We start from the raw sequence: 22921 nt of genomic DNA, 5'->3' as shown, positions 1-22921 counted from the left end.
AAGAACAACTCTGAGGACAGCCTGATGATTGGCGAAGTGAGCAGGTTACTTCACCTTCCTGGGCCTCAGTTTCCTCATCAGCGACTTGTGACTAATAAAGATGCTATCCCTTGGAGTAGTCGTCAAGATTAAATGTGTCAAAATGTGTGAAGTGCTGGGGACATAGCTCAGTTGGTAGAGTGCTTGCCTTGCATGCACAAGGCCCTGGGTTCTAATACCCAGCACCACCACACACACACACACACACACACAAAGTCAATATGTGTGAAGTGGCAAAAAATCTACTTGGTAAGTGGTATAAAAGTGCCCTTTCTCATTGCTAAGCTGATAGGGTTTGCTCTGGTCAGTTTTCACTCAGCTTAGCCTTCACTGAACCTGCTAAGGGCAAAGTCCATTTTGTTCAATTCGGACAACACAAAGATAAGCAATGACCTAGCAATTTGGGGTCTCCTGGGGTCTCCACATATGGACAGAAGCCAAGGGAAAAGGTTCTTTCCCTCCATGAGACTGCCTTGTCCTCCTTGTACCGGAGGCACAGGGAGGGAAGCTCTGGGGTACCCTTCCCACTGGTTTGCTGTTTGCTTCTTGAATGCGCATGTTAATTGAAATTACAGCTCTGAGGGGGGCTCACAGCCCCAGGGGCATCCCTAAATCTCTGGCTAGCAAGTGGGAGGCCTGAGCCTGGAGGACCTGCATCTAGTCTGCTAGTCAGTGGCTTGGAGATACCAACTCCTGAAGCACATAGACCCCCAGGAGCTAAATACCCCAGGGGTGAGTGGCTCATAGTATGAGTAGGGGTGAGAGGCAGAAGAAACCGCAGTGACACATGGAAAGATTCCTTGCTGACTTCAGGTTGTCACACAAGATGAAGCAGCGCTGTAGGCTTTCCACCAGGTGTGGTGGCAGTGTGTGCTGGTGTATGCACACGCATGCGTACAGTCGTGCTATAATGACCTCCACGGAAACCTCCTCTGCCATCCTTCCCATCCACACAGTTGGAGCAATTAGGTAGGACTTGGGTGGAATGATTCATGCTTCAATAAATTCAATTTCAACAAAACATAATTATGGTGAGTCACCTAATCGCAGCTGTAATCATGGCCCACCCCTCCAGAAGTCAAAACAGTTGAGGGCATTCAGCAAGGACAGCTGAGCCCTCAGGATGACTGAAGCCTCCACCTTTTGCCAAGCAGCCATTTTTGGGACTCCAATTTCTTTCTAATTTTTCAAATTACAGAATATTTCAGGCATACATAAGGGTGCAATGAATAGTCTGGCGAGTGCTGTGTATACACTAACCACCGTAGAAATAAACATTGCAAATATGGTTCCCATTTCCCAGTTTCTCAAGAGACACAGCAGTATTTGATTTTGGTATTTATCATTCTCACAACTGCCTTTATAGGGCTACTCTCTCTTCTGCATCCTTAAATGTAGATAGCAATGTTTTCAGACATTTAGTATTAAATGGTATTATTTGTGTATCCTTCTGCAACATGATTTCTTAATTTTTAAAGATTATTTCTACTGAACACATTTCTTTAGTTTTATTGCATGAACTTGCTTTTGGAATTCCATGTATAAATAAGTCACAACTTTCTCATTCTCCCCTCGATGGATGAGTGTTTAGTTTGTTTCCAACATTGTCCATTACAAACAGTGCCACCATGAATAGCCTTAGAAATGTTCCCTGTGCAGTTTGAGTTCCCCAGGCACACGCCTGGGAGTTGGTTGGCTGGGTTGCTGAATATCTCCCTTTTACTACTTAGGCCATTAGTACTGGAATTAGTAACACAGATGAATTTAGGCCTACTATTTGATTAAATTACTGTTTTTTATTCCTTTGTTCTTCTTCTGCCTTATATTGAAACACTTGAATAGTTCTATATTTTGTTTTAATTTATATTGGATTAAAGCAACACATTATTATCTTTATCTTAGTGGTTGATCTCTATATATGTATATATGTATGTATGTATGTATGTATCTATTTATTTTACTTTCATAGTCTACTAAGACCTAATGGTACCACTCACAACTCTAAACATTTGTTCACTCCATATTTACCATCTTTCATGTTACAGTTGTCATATATATAACATTTACATATACTGAAAATGTCACTAATAATAACATTTTTAATGTAAGCAATTATAGATATTTTAAAGAGTTTAAGAGGAAAGACAGAATTGTTTCGTATTGTCCCAGATGTGATGGTCATTTGGATGTGTCAACTTGGCTAACCATTCTTTGACCGAACATTGACTTAGGTGCTTCTGTGCAGAAATTTAATAGAGTAATACTCTGTTATTGCTATTTACTTTAACTTAATCTAAGGGGAGTGTATCCTGTGTTGGACTTTGAAGAGAGTGGTAAAACTTTCCCTGAGCTCAGAGACTCCCAACCTGTGGGGTTCTAGCCTACTCATTTTCTTCCCTTATTGGTCATCTGCCCTAACCATATTTATATAAGCAAAATCATTGGTAACAACCCATTTTTTCTCTCAAATAAGATATATACAGAGAAATAAATAAATATGTAATATACATAAATATACATAATTATAGAGTCATAACTGTGATTTAAACATCAGATGTTTACTGGTTTTGATAATTTATTTTTTCTTGGAGAAACTCTAGTATCTTGTTCTTTTAGTCTGAAGAAATTCTTTTGGCAATTTTATACTGCAGGGTTGCTAGCAGTAAGGTCTTACTAGACTTTCTTTATCTGAAATAATTTTTTTGCCTACATTCCTGAAGAATATTTTGCTGGTATAAAATTCTGGATTAAAATTTTTCTCTTCATAGAACTTTAAAGCTATTGTTCTACTATCCCTCCACCTCCATGAATCCTGATGAGATTTCATCGTCATTTGCATATATTTTCTCTCCAAGTAATATGTCATTTTCTTTACTGTTCTCAAGATTTATTCTTTGTTCATAATTTTAAGCAGTTTGATTACAATTTTGCTAGTCAGGGCTTTCTTTGAATTTATCAAATTTTTGCATTTTCTAAATCTGTAATAATAAATAAGTAAATATGTAATATTTACAAAAACAATTTAAAAGCAATGACTGTAATTTGAATTTGTTTGAATTTGTTTTTCACCAAATTAGGAAAGCTTTTTGTTGTTATTTCTACAAAAAAATATTTTGGCCTTCTATCTTTCTCCTTTTTTCTGGAACTTTGATTGTATACATTTAGACCTTTGATGGTCATTTTCTCTTCTTAATTTTTAGAGACACACACACACACACACACACACACACATTCTGGATAATAATCTTTTGGTAGTTACATGTTTATAAATTTATTCTCCTGATCTTTTGCTTATTTTTTTCACTTTTTATAGTATCTTTTGTTTTATGTATTTTGTGTTTATTTTAATGTAAGTAATTTTAATTAATCTTTATTGTTGCTTTGAAATTTTCTTTTCCATATAGATTTTAAAATTATTTCCTACTCCAATGATTTAGAGATAGGGTATGATTTCTTCTAAAAGATTTTAGGTTTTTTTTCATATCTATGCATTCAGTCAACATGAAATACAGTTTCTACTAAACTTAAATATCTCTAGCTCAAATCCTGTCTCTACTTTTTTTTTGAATATTTTTAGTATTAGATGGACACAATATCTTTATTTTATTTATTTATTTTTATGTGGTGCTGATGATCAAACCCAGAGCCTCACACGTGCTAGGCAAGGGCTCTACCATTGAGCCCCAGCCCCAGCCCCAGATGACTCTGCTCTGAAGAAGAAAGTTCCTTCTCCAGTCTTCCCTGTCTGAATAGAGAACTGCAGGAAAGAAACTGCAGGAAAGTAGCCTCTGTTAGCTACTTCCCCTCTGTTGAGCCTCATTCACAGCCAGAAGCTGTTTCAAAGGCTCAGTCTACACTTAGAAACAAGTGGTGGTTGCAGATGATGCACTTTGTTCTCCAGCTGTCTTGACCACATAATAGCCAGCCTAGTCGGAGTCTGAACTGACTTCAGCCGTCAGGTACTCTGGGCCTGTGAATGTTGTCTTTGTATTTAACCTACTTTTGTTTCTTTCTTATTGCCAGAAAGGGCTAACACAGAATTCTCACTCTACCCACTGACCACTGCCTCTTCAGGGACTCAAAGAACATTTTAGATTCTGTCAACACAGTACCAAAGAACTAGTTTTAGCAACTTTTTGAAGAATATTCTTGAGGGAAGAACAGTAGAATGAATCTGACCTAACTTTCCTATGTACATATATGGATGTGCTACAATGAATCTCACCATCATGTATATCTATAAGAGACTAATTAAAAAAATACTATATGTAAATAGAAAAATCAGTAGAGGGAAGGAAATGGGGCTGGGGAGAGGAGAGAGAAAGAGGAAATTCTGGTGACTGAACAAGAGCAAATTATATTGCATACTTTAATAATTACGTCAAATTGAACCTAACATTATATATAACTAAAAAGAACCAATAAAATAAAAATAAAGAATATTCTATTTAACTTTTCTGTTTACCAAATTGACCTTTGATCTTAGTAGCCTCTTATAAATGTACAACACCATTGAAATCTTGGTTTTTAATTTTCTTGATAGGAAAAATTTCCCCTTATTCCCTTCTTGTTTTCTGAAAGTTCCCTCTTTGCCTTCTCTACAGACTATATTCCAGAGTCAAAAATTCTATCAGAGGCACCAAGAACCACATATCAAAAATCTCTCTCTCTCTCTCTCTCTCTCTCTCTCTCACACACACACACACACACACACACACACACACACACACACACCTGAACACAAAGATGCGCCTGGGTCTTGGAAACCTCCCATGGAAATCTTGCTTTGCTGTTACTGTGTCAGCCAATTGCTTCCTTTGTATTCTAGAGGGAATAGCTCCAGCAGCACCCTGCAGAGTTGGCTCAGGACTACATAAAGCCATAGGACCGATGGACATTATAGGCTTTGATTTTGATGCCACCTCTCCACCTTATATCATTTCCTTCTTTGGCAGCCCCAGGTCTCCAAAGCCAGAGGCTGAAGACCACAGGACCAGGAGGCATGAGCCTAGGGCCAGCTGGGCATCTCAGTCAAATAGATTTTTCCATCAGGAAGGATGGGGGATCACAAACTTAGAAGCCAAAGGAACTAGTCATTTAGGGTAAATAAGCTAAATGGCTCTGGCAGATCCTGAGATACACTTGGGAATTTATTGTTCCCCTACAGTGCCAACCCTAAAAGAAGCATTTAGTTAAGATCGTTGCCAAGGGAACGAGGACCCCGGTTTCTAGGTCTTCTGAGTTTTCTAGAGACACCAACTACATGCATTTTTTTTAAAGGAGCTATCTCAATATCTTGGTATTGGCAACTAATTCAAACTCAGAAATTAAACTTTCTGTGTTCCTAGTAAAATGTGTCTCAATCCCTGGGTCACCAGTTGTAACCTCTAGACTAAATGGTATTTAAAGCCTCTTCCAGCACTGAAATGCTATACTTTAACTATCCAAATGTTCTAAATTGAAGAAAGAATTGGTGTTTGAATATGAGGAAAGTTTTCCTGGCACCCAGTTCTTGTATTTTCAAACAGGTGACCAACATGAATTGTGAAATGCCCTTCAAGCGATCTTGAAGAATAAAAGACACCTCCTCCTGTCTGCAATTAGTTATAAGTAGTGTTAGCGGGTGAGGGGGGAGATGTTCCCTTGTAATTCTTCTCAGTTGTGATATTGTGAAAATGGTATTTTATGAGTTTTGTTTCAAATATCCTCAGTTTCTTTCAAGAGCAAAAAGAGGTGGTAGTAGGTTTCTAATTCCCAGGACCTCTCCCCACTCAATTCCTGGAACCATCCTAGGGGACTCTGTAAACTGAAATTTAAAGTTTCAGTTTGTAGCTTCCCCTCTAAGGTTTAGATTAGGTTTCATAACTTGGAACTGAATTCAGGCAGTAGTTGGAGTGCAGCTGAAAATGTCCATAGCTCTGGTTGTCAGCATGCTAATGAAAACCAGAGAGGGCAGTAAATAAAGGTAGAGATGAGTGATAGCAAAGATAGGAGACTTTTAACCTCGATTCGTTTTCGCTATAATTCTTTCCTTAAGAAAATTGATCACAATGACCCTGATCCATTTTCTTATGGATTAAAAACACCTAGAAAACCCACAAACATCTTTTATACATGATGTGTGCTCAAGCCCCGAGTCAGCAGTTCAACAAGCAGAGAAAATTTAGTGTAGTTACTGATTGTATCAGGATAAATACAAAGTCTCTTATTCCAAAGTAACCGCAGTAAAGTAAACACACCACCACCCTTACAAAGAGACAGAAGATAGAGGCAAGAAAACAAAATAGAACACAGATGTATTGGGTTATTAATGAAACCCATTGCAACAGCACTGTGAATATTCATGGAGGAAAAGGGGGTGGACTGAAGCTCAGAGAAGCCAAGCTGGGCAAGTTATCCACTTTCATGTTTAAATGAATAATGTGGGTCATTGATAGTGAACCCAAATGGTTTTGATGGCCAAATAGGAAGACAGGGCTGTCTGAGATTGTATTTTCTCCAGTACCTTTATTATCACTCAAACTTTAAGTGCTAATCCATATACCTGTTAAAAGGGATAAGGCATAGAAAGGTCTAATTGAATACTGTACATGTCATGGTTTAGATATTATGAAGTGTCCCCCAAAAGCTCATGTGTGAGACAATGCAAGAATGTTCAGAGGGGAAATAATTGGGTTATGAGAACCTTAACCTAATCAGTGCATTAATCCACTTATGGACTAACTGAGTGGTAACTATAGGCAGGTAGGTTGTGGCTGGAGAAAGTCGGTCACTGGGGTTCTGTCTTTGGGTTTGTATTTTGTCCTTGGTGAGCAGACCTCTCTCTCCGCTGGCTAGTGGTCATGTTCTAAGCTGCTTTCCTCCTCCACACCCTTTGGTTATGATGTTCTGCCTCATCTTGGGCACAAAGCAATGGAGCTGGCTGGCTGTGGACTGAGACCTCTGAAACTGTGAGCCCCAAATAAACTTTTCCTCCTCTAGAACTATTCTTGTCAAGTCTTTTAGGTTGCAGCAACAAAAAAACTGATGAAAACACCATGTGTTGTCTTGCCTTTCCAGCATCCAATTCTTGTTTCTTATAATACTGCCTTGAGTTTTCTTTGGGGCACAGCCCCTCCAACACTGTGTGCAGTGCGCCTCTCCATCAACTGGCGACATGACCAAAGCCTGGACCTAAAGAGAGACAAGACCTGCTCTCTGAAGAATTTGAATCTTGAGAGAAGTGAGGAGGAGTCCACAGATCATCCCAAAAGTGACAGTGGGTACGTCCCCTAATGCTCTTCTGGGCCCTGCCCTTTTCTGAGGTCTGCTAGTTCATCTTCTGTGACTTATAGAACTGTCCCAAAGCCTTCAAATAGACATCACTTTACACAGAGTTAACCAGAGTCACCTCTGTTGCTTGCAATCCAAGAAACTTAAAGAAGTATTCCAGACATCTTCCTTATGATTTTACCAGCTGAAAACTGATGGTGAAAGACAGACCAAGAAGCCATAAAAAAATTATCAGAATTAACTAGTTAATTTGGTGAGGTTGCTGTATACAAATTCAATATACAAAAATCAATTGTATTTCTATATATCAGCGATAAATAATTGAAAATAAAATTTAAAAATATACCATTTATCAGAGCATCAAAGATGTCAAATACTTGGGATGAATCCACTAGTAAATCTATGTGTATATAATCTACGTAGATATCTATAAAATATTATGGAAACAACTTAAAGAAGACCCAAATAAGAAGATTATTGTTTTATGTCATTAAATTTGAGGGCAGCAATAGGTTTCTGAATAGAATCTCAGGGCTGATGATCATGTAGTACCAGCTCATTTGCAAATATGGAAGTGAGACTAGTAGGATAAAACAGGCTATTCGGGTTAGTAGAGGAAGACCTCGGGAAGCCTTTTACTACCAGTCTAAGCATCCTTGTGGTTGGGGTAGACCTACACTTCTTATGTCCCAGGGCCAATGTCTGTACAATACTTGCCTTTAACTGACACTTCCATTTTCTCAGAGTATTTTACTACCTATGGAAGATCAACTATCTTCTGTGAGATTCTCTGCCTGAATTAAACAGGTAACTCCATGTTGATTTCTGAGGTTGGTAATCTGCTCTATCTCTGACTTTGAAAGCAGCAGTCTTTGCTGGGAGACTCCTTCATTACCCCCAACTCAAGGGACCACATGCAAACAAAGAGCATCATTTTGTTGCACTTTCCCAGTGTCTGGTCATAGACATGTGTAAACTCTACTTCTTTTTCTTCTAGAATAACCAGACTTTAGTAACCAAGCTCAGACAGAGAACTGCAGAATTCTACCCTACCCCCACACTTGATTTTCTCTCTGCTCTTTTTTCCTCTCTTCCTGGGCTATTCTTTCCAACTTGGGAGACAAGGAGAATGTGTATCCCAGGTAAAGTGAGGCGGGGAATGGGGAGGAGCTATGGCACAGACACATCAAAAGATCCCTTTGTGCTCAGGGCACATTATTCCTGGATTCCAATCAAGTGCCCCAAAACCCAACCAAGCTTTTCAGACAGCACAGAAACCAGTCATGCAGGCCTCTTGGGCTCTGCTTTTTTAAAGCTTTATAGGGTACACTGAATTATTTGGTTGGGTCTTTTCAACCGTGTGACATTTGGGTTTTCAATGGCACAAATGGAGTTGATCATTAATTATTTGGATGCTTTAATTAAAAAAAAAACCTCACTGTGGATTTATGAGGGTCTGCTGGGGGGCAAGGACAAGGAGGCCTTCAGTGATTCTCTCATTTGAATGAGAGTGAGGGTTGTGAGGGTCTAGAAAGGGAGGGAATCATCTTCCAGGAAGGTCTTAAACCCAAGTTAGGTTTTATTTGATGGAGGAGGGGCTTACAATGGAGAAAATGGAAAGGGACACAAGAGAACAGAATTCTGGGACTGCCAAATGCACTAGGGGGCAGGGCATTAAATAAAAATCAATGGTGTAGCAGGGAGCCATCAGGAGTTCTGGAATCAATACCTTTCACGTCAAACTAGTAAGTCCTCTAGGTTGGGATGGGGGAAGGATTGGCTTCAGGAACATTGGATTATTTGAAACCAGAGAGGATCCCTGGGGAGAGGAGTCTGTGAGTGGAATGTCGAAAGCCCAGCGGGAAGGATGGATGTCTTCCTATTGCAGAAGAGTGAGCTCGGGAAGGTATAGCATCCATGTTCTTCCTTTCTGGGGGCATTTTGCAGGCTCAGCCTTCTTCTGTAACTTGGATGTATATCCCTCTTGATTCACACACTCTCTACTTCCTGACATCCTGAAAAACTCTCATACTCCCAGAGTTCACCTCTCCACAAAGGTCAATCTCAAAGACAAGTGATCTTGGGTTGGGTGGGAAAGCCTGGGAAAGGAAGGGAGCTCTTCTCTGGAGACATGGGGCATTACCATCTAGGTAGCTTCTGGAACCCAGGAATCTTAGGAAAAAGTCTCAGCACATTTAAATAATAGGGATGAAAATCACTTAACCTTGATATCAAAATGCACAGTCCTGCCATGTGCCAAGAAAACATAGCAAAGCAAAACAAAAACAAACATAGTGATTTGTATGCACATTTTTTCTGATTTGCCCACTTGGGTTTAAACAACAACAACCTTGCTTCTAGTTAGAATAATTCAATATGGAAAATAAAAATAACATAGCCGGGCGCAGTGGCTCACGCCTGTGATCCCAGGCTTGGGAGGCTGAGGCTGGAGGATTGCGAGTTCAAAGCCAGCCTCAGCAACGGCCAGACACTAAGCACCTCTGTGAGGCCAGACACTAAGCATGTTCCTAGGGCTGGGGAACGGGCTCAGTGGTCAAGCGCCCCTAAATTTAATCCTTGGTATATGCTCCCCCACTCCATAAATAAAAGGAAAAATAACACAAAAATTTGGATGTCCCTATTGTCTCTCCTAAAATAGCACAAAACTATTTTAGGATTGTTTCTATGGTGCCAATTGACAAGCCACTACTATTCACAAGGGAAAGAAACTGAGTCTGAAGGAACTGAGACAGCATGCTCAGAAATTCAGCCACCTGGAAAATAAAACAAAACCAAACATTTCCCATAAAAGATCTCACAAACTTATCCATGGGGTCATAGCATGAGCCTCCTTAGATGCTGCTCCAGGAGAAGAGCACTCACAAGAGAGTGATTGTTCTTCCTTAGAGCCACTTTCCTTCAAAGACCAGCCTGTCTGCCTCCAATTTAGAGATGAGAAAAATGACATTCACCCCAGCATTTGTAGCAAGTCCCTCTGGGATATTTGGTAGTGTTTGCTTTGTCCAAAGTTAAGGGCTGGAGAGGTCAAGGAAAACTCTGGGGGTGAACCTGGCTCCAATGATCGGACACAGGAATCATGGAATTAGAGACTGGGAATTGTGATGTGGTGGATTTGATGAACATGAAAGCATCAGCAAGCTTGTGGGTCCCCTCCCAGCCTCAGGATAGGAGGTTTTGAAGGTAGGAGTTCAAAGCCCAATGGGAAGAGATGGATCACAGCTTTAGCAGAGAGGCCAGTGAGTCATTATCTCCGGAAGTCCTGCTCCTCAGGACTGCTGTCTCCCTCCATCAGTCAGAGAAGACACAGGGGACCCCACCAGGGGGTTTAGCAGTAAAAGTACACCATTGTATGTAGGCTCACCCTGATTTTCTCTATAATAAGAATCGAGGGCCCTATTTTGGTGTGAAGTTGTAGGGAAAGAAGGTGGGTGCCAGTTTTCATTCCAACATATATGGATAATAATTAGTCATGTGCTTATATTTGGACCTAAACTCAAGATGCTGCAGTATGATAAAGTTTTATCATCTTACTTTTAATTTAGGACTTACAGATTTCAACAGATTTTAGGGCTGTCCGCTAATAAAAGAAAATATGCAATTTAAGAGGCATTTAGGGGAACCAAACACTGAACCAAAGCAGATTCATATACGTTCCTTTACCTGGGACCTATTTCCCCTCATATTTACCTAACAGTCTTGTGTTCTTCATTCCTATCTTTGCTCAGTTCTTTAGAGATGCCTTCCTGTACTCCCCTGTCTAAACTAGGTCTTTATGTAAGATGGGGCAAAACATTCTCTATTTTTCCTTTACAACACTTATTACATGAAAAAATAATTCTAAATGGTGATCAGCTATTTAATCCTTCTTTCTTTCACTGGATAGTGAGGCCTTGAAGATAAGGACCATGCTCACATCTGATTTCCAGTGACAGACAATAGCTATTGAATGCATAGCCTTGACAGGAAGGCCCTGTCTCAGATTGGGTTCTTTGGCTAACTGCCTAGTGCCCTAGCTCAGTTCCATCATCTGTTAAACAATGAGGTTGGAATGGATGATCTCTAAGGCCCTTTTCAACAACATCATTCTACAGCACATTGTGACCCACTTGTAGTTCAAACTCCTTTGGCAGCTCCCTCAACTCCTGATTTCACCCCTCAAATAATCATGACCCTCCAGCACATTAATGATAAGAAGATGTTTTACTATTGATTCCTTTGGACAAAATTGTAGCTGGCAACCCTGAAAACTTCACTTCTCAAATTCCCATTTGTCATTTCTTCCCTTCTATCCTTTTTTTTGGCTCTCTGCTGCTTCCTCTTTCCCCTGGGACGCTCTCCTCTTTGCAGCTTCCAAATGTTCTCTATTTTAGTGAGAACAATTTAGGGTTTTCACAAATATCCTTCCCTATTCAGCTGCCTCAGGGCATAGGTTTATTGCCGGGTAGACATCCAGTGAGCTGACCGTATCAGCTCAAATTCATTGTGAATCTCTTTCCGAGGCCACTATCCGTAACATCATGTTGGTAGCTTGAAACTAGCTGTGGCAAAAATATTTACACTGTGGAAATTGGCAAATGCTACATATCAGAATATTTGTCTCTTAGAGAAATAATTGTTGACATTTACCAACACATCACAGTCTAAGCTCCTCCCTCAGCCAGGATTTGACCTAGATTAGGAAGCGGTTGAACCCAATGACCTGTCTTCATAAAACATCATCAGGCAGACTGGTCAGAGCCACAAAAGGTACATAAAAAAAATGACAGTTGTATTGGTCACTTTTCAACCAGTAGAACAGAACCAATTCCAGGTAAGTGAGGAAAGTTCACAAGAAACTTGTAGGTATCAAAAGAGCTAGGGGGGCACTTGGGTGAGGTGAGTCATAGGTCATCAGGAAGCCTCTATTCCCTCTAAGGCTGGAGTGGCCAACAGAGGAGGTGGTGTCACCAGAGTTTAAAAACTGGGACTGCAGAGGGACAAACTTCCTAGTGGGAGTGGAACCCTAGAAGAGTAAGCTGCTGCCGCCATGTCTCCAGCAACATATGGAATGAGAGGAATACAGGGATTTTTTATTCCTTCCTCCAGTGTTATGCTGAAGACTTCCATTGGCCAGACTTACATCAGAAGCCAAACGGAACAGGCATTTAGGAAATGTAAGCTGGCAGGGGTCAGCCCTTCTGATGCAGAGCAGCGCAGAACAAGGGCTGCCACCAAGTCTGACAACAGACAGTAAGTCACCATCTTAAAACTGGACATCCAATACCTTCAAGGCTATCACCAATCATGTTGATTTCCTAAGTCCCAGAGTCAGGCTTTACTCTGTGCACCTAAATAATTCCTCTGAGTCTGACTCCCACTCTACAGTCAAGAGTGATTGAGTTTAAAAAATTAAGAAATTGACAATTTTGCTATAGTTTCATAAAGTTGCTCCCAAGAACAGGGGACAATCTTGTTTTGTAGACATATAGACAATTTTCCATCTTTTATTCATAAATAGGAATGGTTAGATATATTCTTTCTTTTTGCTTGTCTTTGTCTTCTCTTTATTCATGTGTTTATTATTTTCTGAGAATCTCTGTAGATTGCCAAAGATGTTTTAGGATTTGCTATCAGAGAGCTTACCAGTAGAATGGGAAGCAGCTGATCATAATGCAGTCAGGCAGGCAGCAATGCAGGATTCACAGACTAACCTTAGAGGAATAAAAATGCTCCTTCTTGGCTTGCTTCTATCTAGGCTTGCTGCGGAGGCAGATAAGAGCAACCAGGAGTCTCTAGCAGCTTCTGCGGTCCCCCGGCACTTGGACACTTTCAGGGTTAATCATGTCCTTACTCACAAAAGCTCCATATTCCCCTGGGGATATCCCCACAAGTGACTTTCACTAAATACAGATGTCCCTTAGGTCTGCAGGGGTTTGGTTCCAGGAATTCCCATGGATACCCAAATCTGTAGATGCTCAATATATTTGCATACAATCTGTGCATATTCTCCCGAATACTTTAAATCATCGCTGGATTACTTATAATACCTAATACAAATGCCCTGTAAATAGTTATTATATGTATTGTTTAGGGAATCATGATAAAGAAAACCAGTCTATACGTGTACAGTACAGAGGCAATTAAACAGAAATTCCCAACCACTGTCGCTTGAACTCCTGGATATGGAGCCCGTGGTTGTGGAAGGCTGGCTGCACCTGCCTATTTTGCTCATCTTCCCATAGGGGGTTAGTTTTAGCATCTTGTAATGAAACTTCAGTGTCTTATAAACTCAGCAGATATCAGAAGATTTCTTCCTTGTCTGGAATGCGAATCTCTATTTCAGGCCTAGTGGACCTAGCAATAGACCGTGGTGTGTTTACACCAACACTCAATAGGACACGGGGGCCCTCTGTGTGTTGTTACAGCTTCTCAAGGGTGCCAGAATTACTCAGCACTTTCCCTTCACCTCAAGTCTTCAGTCTATACCCTTCTAGAGAATCCAACATGGAGAGCAATGTAATAATGAGCGTATGGACGGTATGTGACAAGGATCTGCAGGAGGCACGGAGAGAGAATCAGGGAGAGACAGTGTAGAGAGGGAGGAAGGGGAAGACTGGGGTGGAGGAAGGAGAGAGAAAGACCGATAAAGAGGCTCAGTCTTGCTGCCATAAGCAGCAGTGGCGCATATCACCAAGGAGATAGCTAAGAAGGGTTCTGAGTCAGCCCCTCTGCGTGCTGCTCTGGGACCACCCTTGTGCTGGGTAATAGCTGTGCTGTTGTTCAACCTTGAACAACCTGTGAAGTCAGCTTTGTGATTTGGGAATGCTTTGACTTGTAGAGATGGGATTCCAAAAGACCCAACCGAGGTCACAGAGATCCTGTGTTCCAACAGAATTGAATTATTTGAAGTTCAATTTATGAGTAGTCATGGGTCCTTACAGAAGTAGCATGCATGCAAGTATAGACAGAAAGAAGCCTGTAGGTAGGACAGGGACCTGGGACTGCTCCTGGCTTGGTGGCTTTTTTTCCATGTTCATTTGAGTAGTGGAGACTCATTGTCTGATAGCCACAGTTTCCTCATCTTCGTGCAGTAATGATGATGATCCTGGCCAGCTACAGGGGTTTATTGTGAGACTCACTTGAGCTCTGTCTGGTGAAAGCATTTTATAAATTAGAATGTGTTACAACCATGCAAGGAAATATTATTTAAATGACATTTCTTGGTAGGATTCAGCTGCTTCCCACAAAGTGAGGGTCAGCTTACTAGTGCTACCCTGATTGACGAAATGGTCCCAACTTGCATGTTTTAGTTATTCTTTTACTAAATTGAAACTAAACCCTCTTTGCTTACAAGTGAACATTGTTAAAAGGTCTATCTAACTTAGAAATGCCTAAAGTATTCCTTTCAACTTAGTTTAAATTGTCCACTTGTAGAGGGGGAAGCCATAAAGGGCTTCTCCAGAAGGAAGTGTGTGCCCCAGGCCTTGAGTGCCAGACTTTCCAAAGAACAGTAGGAAAAGGGCTCTTTAGGTTTCCAAGGGTGTGTTCTGCAGCCCTTTGGTTGAGCATTTGTGCATATGTGTGTCTCCGTGTGCTGGTGCGTTTATTAGAGGATGTGGTGGTGGCTGAGAGCAGGTGGTTTCCGATGCCAACACACTGCTTGCTTTTTAGAAAGAGTGGAGTTTTGCTTGGCTCCACAGCCAGCTGCTTTATCTGTTTTCATTTTAAAGACGTGTTTCCAAAGCAACATTTCCTGAAATCTCTTGGCTGCATCCAGGTATGATATTCATAGTTGCAAGTCCAGGGAGAAGGTGAGCTGCCAGGGAGAAGTTTACAGTTGGGTGGGCCATCCAAAGGAATGCCGGTTGAGGTCTTGCCAGGAAGTGGAGAAGAAGCCAGAAGCAAGGACCCTCCATAGGAAAAGTTCTTGCTCCAGCTCTGACTGTAAATTCATGTTCTAAGAATTTAGTTTGAACAATCAGACTGGATTCTTCTAATGGAAGTTCAAGTTTAACAGACCAATAATAGTTGAAAACAGTCCTTTCACAGAGGAGCTTTTTCTTAACTGTTTGTAATACCCCCCCCCCCCATTTGTTTAGTGGCACCGTGTCTCCTCTCAATCTTTTCGTATTGTACTTCTGTTCACTTGAGTAAATATCTTGCATACCTAGCCAGAATTTGAGCTCTGAGCTCATGTCAAATTTATCCCTAAACTCTCCAGTGTCTTACAGTGCTAGCCCACAGCTGGCACTTAATAATTGTTGGTTGCATAAATAATCAAATGGTGAAAACAGAGAGAGTAACCCCAAAGATAACTTTTCCTTCCCTCACTTTATAGATCTTCAGCTGTTGAGAACTTCTTGGCTCTGCCTAGCTCCTAGTCTTATAATTCTCACATTTATAATTACATTTCCCCGCTCAAGGTCTGTCCTAGGTTTTGGGACTTACCTTACTGAACTCCAGTCATTTCTCTCTAGGGCTCTCCCATTGGACAGTTCTCCCATTGGTCAGTTCTCTATTTGTTTCCCCTTGTGTGGCCTCAGAAGACTTAACTAGGCTTTGTGTTACAGAGAGACAATTCTTCTAACAGAGCTGCCTAACAATGAATCAGATTCAACCATAATGAATTCCCTGCTACTGGAGATTCTCAAGGACTGATGGGACCAACTTGGTGGGTTGTGGAAGGGGCTTCTAACAGAGAGAGTACCACACTGCTATGATCCTTCAGAATTTGATGTGAACCATGGTCCGTGACAGGGGTCCTAGGAATCCGGCATCTGGTTAGCTATTTATGTCATCTCCCCCCAAATATCAGAGGAGCTCCGTATCTCTTTTCTAGCAGGTCTGAATTTGCAAAATATAACCTAATGGATAGCAGAAAGGCTCAACCTTCTTGCTCACAGATCAATGATGGAGGCTCAAGGGGCTGTGTTGACAGGGCTGGTAGCCAGTTTCTTCCATACTCACTGTCCACGATCATCTTAGTTCTTTTTCTTCCTGCATATCCTAAACAGAAGACATTTTGCTTCAGTTTTTCCTCTTACTGTGATTCCCACCAATCTTTCTTCTCTTCTTTGTTCTTTCCTAATGGTTCTAGAATATGGCTTCCTTCTCTTCTATGAAATAGACTTTTCTAGGGCCATGGTTTTTTTTTTTTTTTTTTTGTAATATGGAACATTGGGACTTAAGTAGTGAGGCAGAAGTCTCTGGGGAAAGTCTCCCCATCCCCAACCAGGAGACAGTGACCCAAAATAAATAACAATTCTCTCCTTCAAAAGGATACTTTTGAATCTTTACCTCTGGAGGGCAAATCATGTATTACACACATTCTCTGACCCTTATCTTCAACATTTTTACTTGTGCAATATCCAGCAGCTACATTCTGATTGTCAGATATCTATGCTAAGATATGCCTGGGTATGGAAGCCAGGTAGAAAAAGGGAGGAGTCAGGGTCTCACCACAGGGCAGAGAAGGGAGCTGTGTGTGGTAGGGCAGGAGGCACAGGTTGCTCTAATTGAAAGGGGCCTTGTAGGTCTAGTCTCAAAGGCCCCAAGAGAGGAATAGTCATGACCAAAACCCTAGGTGTGAAAATACACTTCCATCCTTCCTCAATTTTCCTCTAGGAGTCTCTAAGTGTTTTTGTATAGGGCTTTTCTGGGATGGAATGGGAAAATTAGTCCTTAGCCAAGTCAGGACTAATTAGTGCCCCTTTGTGGTTTGTATATTTTGGGAAAAATGAATAGCAATTTCCTCCTTCAAAAGGATACTTTTGGATCTCTACCTCTGGAGGGCAAATCAATATATTACACACATTCTCCGACCCTTATCTTCAACATTTTTACCCATGGGATATCCAACATAAGGTAGGTATCCCCAGATGCTTGCATCCAAGGAGGGTGAAATTTCACCTATTCCATTTGTGGGGTGTTTGTATACATCTCATAATAGGATTTCACAGACAAATGAGAAATGATGGGATCATTTACTATCTTTTCCAAGGGTTTGGTAAAACAGTAGCTAGGTGTCTTTCTCTGGGGTTAAGGTCCTGAGCAGCCATGTTACTATTGAGTAGCACAGAGGCACAAAATGATGCTATAATCCCCTTCTCCTATGAGGGAGATTGTCAATGTATTTTTTTTTCAACACTTTCAAATCCCAATTGTTTATAGTAAATGGAGATGGCAGAACCTGGCTGAAGTGGGAAGGCTGAGTTTTATCTAACCTTTAATTTACTTCTCCTCTCAAGTTTGTCCAAGTTCCTGAGACGCCTTTCCCATGTAAGTTAAACCAGTTTGTCAAGGGAAATATAAATTAAGAGCTCTGTTTCTGAGTTAAATGGAAACTTGGGCTAGGGAAGCAGATTTTTGCTGTGCTCCTCAGATCTCCAATATAATATAGGAATTGGAGTCAGCTGGGGACTTAGACGTGATGGATTCTGGAGGAATACAAAACTCTAAGAATGTGGGAGTAGTGTAAAGCCAGAAGCCCAGACTGACTGATCAGTGCTCTTAATAATCAGGTTGGAAATTCCATGGCATTATTGAAAGAGGAAAGTTTCTTCTCTTTTAGACAAAATGGGTTGTGAAACCATCCATATTCTCTAATTGGATTCCCAGATGGACGAGCCAAAGACCATGCCCAAACTAACAACAGTGACGCCATGGTCATCCCCATGTTTATTGTAGAAAGGCAGCTAAGCTTCTAGTGCTGCATGAGCTGTCCAATTATGGATCTCTGGATTGTATGACTTGGAAGACATACAATTAAGGAATAACTCTGGCAAAACTGGGTTTGTAAAACTGGTGTGGAGCCAGTAAGAAGTAACACAAATCTCCTTCTATTTCTCTTTGCTGGCCTAGAAATAATGATTGCAGGCTTAAAGCCTTTAGTGTGAAAGACAAAGGCAATTGGAAATCCTGTTCTTTAACAGATACTCACAAGGTACTAAATTCTGCCTTTGGTATCTCACAAGTCTGAAGACCATTAAACCAGTATTTTTCACAGACATTCATAATGGTTACCTCATATACCTCACAAAACATTGAAAATTTTGATAAGAAAAGATAAAACAATGTGTTAACAGCCTGAAAACTGGAACCCTATTTAGTTAAATTATGAAGAGCCCCTACAGTAAATAGGCAGATAATTCAAGGAAGAACCAATGAGAGAATGTTTCTCAAGAATAGCTAAGACTATTTTAAATAGATGATTACTATTTAAAAGCACACTGGAGATTAAAATGCAGATTCTAGGATTGTGCTTTCCAAATCCACTGGATCAGAGTTGCTGTGGGTGGGTCCCTGTGGTCTGCATTTTAAGCAAACTCTTATTGTAGATTGGATGGTGTTATTTGTACATGTATATATTATGATTTTTAAATATGCTAGGTACTGTTTGGAATTGATAATTATAAATCTTGTTCAAGAGGGTTCTGAATTGTCGAACTTTGAGTTCTGATATAGTCTTTCAATCACAAGATAGTTTATGAAATTTCTTGGTTTTAAGAAATGGTATTCACATTTCTTAGAAACTAAGTTGGGAAGCCATAATCTAAAACAAATAACTGTTCAAGGTGTAAATTGCTGATAGAGTCTTTCTGAAATCATAGATGGATTCAGCTTTAACAGACATTTATTGGGGCCTCCCCTGCATGGAATATTGAGCTTCTCAGAATTGTCCAGCTATTGACAGGGCCTGGTCTGAAGACTCCAAGTCCAACTTCTTCTCACCTACATATTTTCTGGAAGAGATGAGACCAGAAGTATTCTGACCTTGTGGGGAGGAGGGATGCCAGGAAAGGACCAGGGAAAGGACTCCCGAAGTAGGAGACTTGAGCTGGAGACATTTAGATTGAAAGTGTATGAATGTTTTATAAAGACTTGCTCTGCCTGTGGGTATATTCTGCATATTATGAGAGGAGTCCTGTGTTGCACTGGAACTAATGGGGATGGAGGAAGCCTGGGGCTGGCAGAAGCAGTTAGCTTGAGTGATCTGGGGCCTGGAGGATTGTGACTTAGGGATGAGGTAGAAGTTGGCCCCTTGTTGTTTTGTGAGGCCACTCTGACTCGTGTCTTTCCCTGTCTGGGTGCCAAGTTGTGAGATTAGCCATTCTGGGGTGGAACTTGCTCTTTGGAAACTGGCAACTCTCTGGTGTCACAATGCCACCACACCCTGCTCCTTTTGCTCTTGATGTTGACCACCCAGCCTGAGCATGCTACCTTCTACTCCTGGGACAGTGACGTGGCTTGACCCCCACAGTGGAAGGCTGGGAATTCCTTGTGAGCAGTCCTCCTGAGATCACTTGCAGGGTAAGTCTCTTCAGTCCTGGGCTCAAGGGCCTCATGAGCGAATCTGGGCCCTCTAGCTCTACTACTATTCCAGTTTAGGGAATGCATAGATGTGTCATAGATTCAGCAGGAACAAGTTTGGAGAAACAAAGCTTTTATATTAAGATTAATTTTCTCATTATTCTCTAGGAGCTGAAAAATTACAGTTCTCTATAGTTGTCTTCTCAATACTAGGAATGTCAGAAGCATCTCAGCTTCTTTTTGTATATTTATAAACCTAGTAGAAGAGATTGAAGATATTAACTGATTTTTTCCTCTAATAGTTTCTCTACCTCTAGCACAATGTGTGTGTGAGTGGGTGTGTACCCCCCACCCCATCAGTGTTCTCAGGACAGAGTAGGGCTCAGGTCGTGCCAGAGAATAGAAATGAAAGGCTGTTTGTAGCTTTGGTCTTTAAAGCCCACAACATGTGAGAGCTAGAAAGGACTCAAAACAAGGGGGGAAAAGAAAGCTCAGCCAAAAAGAAGCTGGAAGACCACCCTAGAAAATAACCCTCAGATAGAAGTGGAGGAGGAAACGAACAGGAAAAGGACGAGACTTTACCCTTGGTGGGTAATAGAAAGAGGGTCCCTGCTCTCAATGTCATCTACTGAGGCTCCCACGCCTTCAGCAAGGTGCAGACATCAAAATGGAATGGAAACCCTGAGCCTAGACAGGCAGGTGGTAGGAGCTAAAGATGACGAGTAGCAACTTGCTTGGATTGATGGCCGCTAATGACCAGTTGCTCCAAGGGAGCTCAGTGGACTGGCTTCCTAGCCTGAGGTCCAGATGGGTTTTGGTCCTCTGAGTTGGGTAAGATGAAGGATTCTTGAAAGAATTGAGTTCTGATTCCATCAGCAATAGCATCTTAAACTATGAATTTAGTCGGCACTACTTTCCTCTTCCCCTTCTACCACCTGCCCCCAAAGTTATTTCCTGCACATTCTGGTAATCATTTGCAGGCTGGCACATGCAACAATAGGAAAATTCCCTGTGTTGTAGTGACCTGGTGGCCACAGTCACTCCATCCATCTGTAATAGGCACCTTGGATGGCAAAGGAGCCCCCTCTAGACATGGACTGACCTGCATGGTCACTTGGGGGGCCTTTGGTCCCTCATTATTCTGCAACTTTTAGAGCTAGGGTCAAGGAAAGGGTAGGCTAATGCTCTCTGAGCCACAGTATTTCCTCTTGAATCTGTGTGATTTGGGAAAATGTGAGTCAGGACAGATGAGAAAGAGAGAAATATAATATCTGAATATTTCTAGGCTCACTCATTCTGGAGTAAAATACTCAGACCCAAATGAACATTTACTTTAATCCCTTTGTCTTTAATTTGATTCCTCCACTATGTTCCCTCTGAAACTCTTTCAAAGGTGGGGAAGGGGAATAAATTTATGCTTCATAGGGCGGACATCCTCCTCAGAAGTCTAGGAAATCTCTTGCAGATTTCAAAGGCATCTTAGCCTTTTCTGACATTTAAAAGCAAACAGCATCTCTGCCAGATAAAAGCGAGCTGAAAACAACGGTCAAGTTGATGTCCAGCTGGATGGAGCCCGGTTCCTCCAAATTCCTTCCCGTTCGCACACTGCATTATGAAATGGCACCACAAAAACTGATGCCACACACACACACTCACACTCTCACACACACACTCACATGTACACTCACACACACTCATACACACTCTCACACTCACATACAAACACACACTCACACACTGACACACACACACACACACACTGACACACACATTCACACTCACACACATAGTTGCTGGATCGTTATGTATAAAATGAGCTCAGGGCAAATTATCAACAGAACATGGTTCAGATAATATCCTATGCCTTTCTCTATCATTAAGGTTTTAAGGGTGGGTTTCAAAACTGGGAGGATTAGAGCTGAGCTGTTAGGAAATACACAGCTGAGCACAGACACTCTCCCTCTTGCTCTCATTGACTCTCTCTCTCTCTCTCTCTCTCTCTCTCTCTCTCTCTCTCTCTCTCTCTCTCTCTGTCTCTCTCCCCCCTCCCTCTCCTTCTCTTTAACAAGTTAGCAGCATGTGCCTGGCCCTCGTTCCAGCAGTGATTATTAAAATAAAAAACACCTTTGGCCATAAACACAAGTGAAAATTGAAACACGCTCATGAAATTTTATTATTTTTCGCTTCAATAACTTCACCCTACGTGGAGAACTTTATTGGCCTCAGGAGGTCTTTGGGTTAGGTAATGAAAAAGCGTAGGGGTGGGCGATCCCAAGTGATCGGGGTTGGGAGGCAGCTGGGGTTGCTCTGCGTGCATCTTGGCCTGGGGCCTGCGAGCTGCTCTAGTGTGCAGGTTTGCACACATGCACTGCTGGAGGACAGCTCCCACCCCCACCTCTTGATGCGGCTCTGCCTTTAGGTTGTAATAAGGGAGTTGGGTGTTGAGCTGGTTTAAAGCCAGCCCCCCTCTGCTGGCTTGTTGGACCCATGTTCAGGTCATTTGGCTGATTCTATGGACTTCCTGGAGCTTCGTTTCAACTTAAGGCACTTTTTGCCCCCACCTGGAATCTCCTGCATCCCCCAACTCAGATGGAGGAGGGGCTGCAGGGCAGATCTTAAGGAGCCAAAGAGAAGATAGTGGGGAGAGGAGGTCTACAGTCACAGAGGGCTGGCCCAACTGAAGTCATTTACTTCTGAAAAGAGAGAATCGACAGTGTCATCTGAGGGTGGTCATTATTCATAGACAAAGAAAAAAAAAAAAAGACTTGAAAGACAAAACTTGGAGCTTTGTGTAAGAGAAATAAATTTCTGTCCCATTTAAATGACAGTTATATTAGCTTTTTAATTTTTTGTCTTTTTGGTCATTTGTAACTGAGGATGGTCCCAAATATATAGTCACCCATTCCAGAGCGTTTGCTGTCTTTCTCAGAATTGAAACACAAGGTTTGGGGACAAGCCTTCCTAGACTGCTGTGATAATTCTGCTCTGGGGCGTTCTTGGTGACCTAGGCTCTGTAGAGATGATTACTGTAGCGTCCCTGGAATGTGACTCCCTAAATGATGCTATCTAAATTTAAGGGAGCAGGTGGAGTAAAGGATGATAAAGAATGGGGAAGGGAGCATGCCATCTGTCTCCAAAGGGAGGGTCCAAGGGGCTGCTGATCTGTATATCCCACCAGCAGGAAGTTAGTCCCTTGGCCATACTTATTGCAAAGGAGGCTGGAAATTTCAGTCTTTATTATGAATAGAATTCCAGTCAGCTAAAAATGTTATTGTTAAGGAAGAAAGAGAGAGGAGATCTC

Source organism: Urocitellus parryii, chromosome 1 (genome assembly GCF_045843805.1).
Source record: "Urocitellus parryii isolate mUroPar1 chromosome 1, mUroPar1.hap1, whole genome shotgun sequence".
Classification (NCBI taxonomy): Eukaryota; Metazoa; Chordata; class Mammalia; order Rodentia; family Sciuridae; genus Urocitellus; species Urocitellus parryii.
This window is presented reverse-complemented; position numbering follows the sequence as displayed.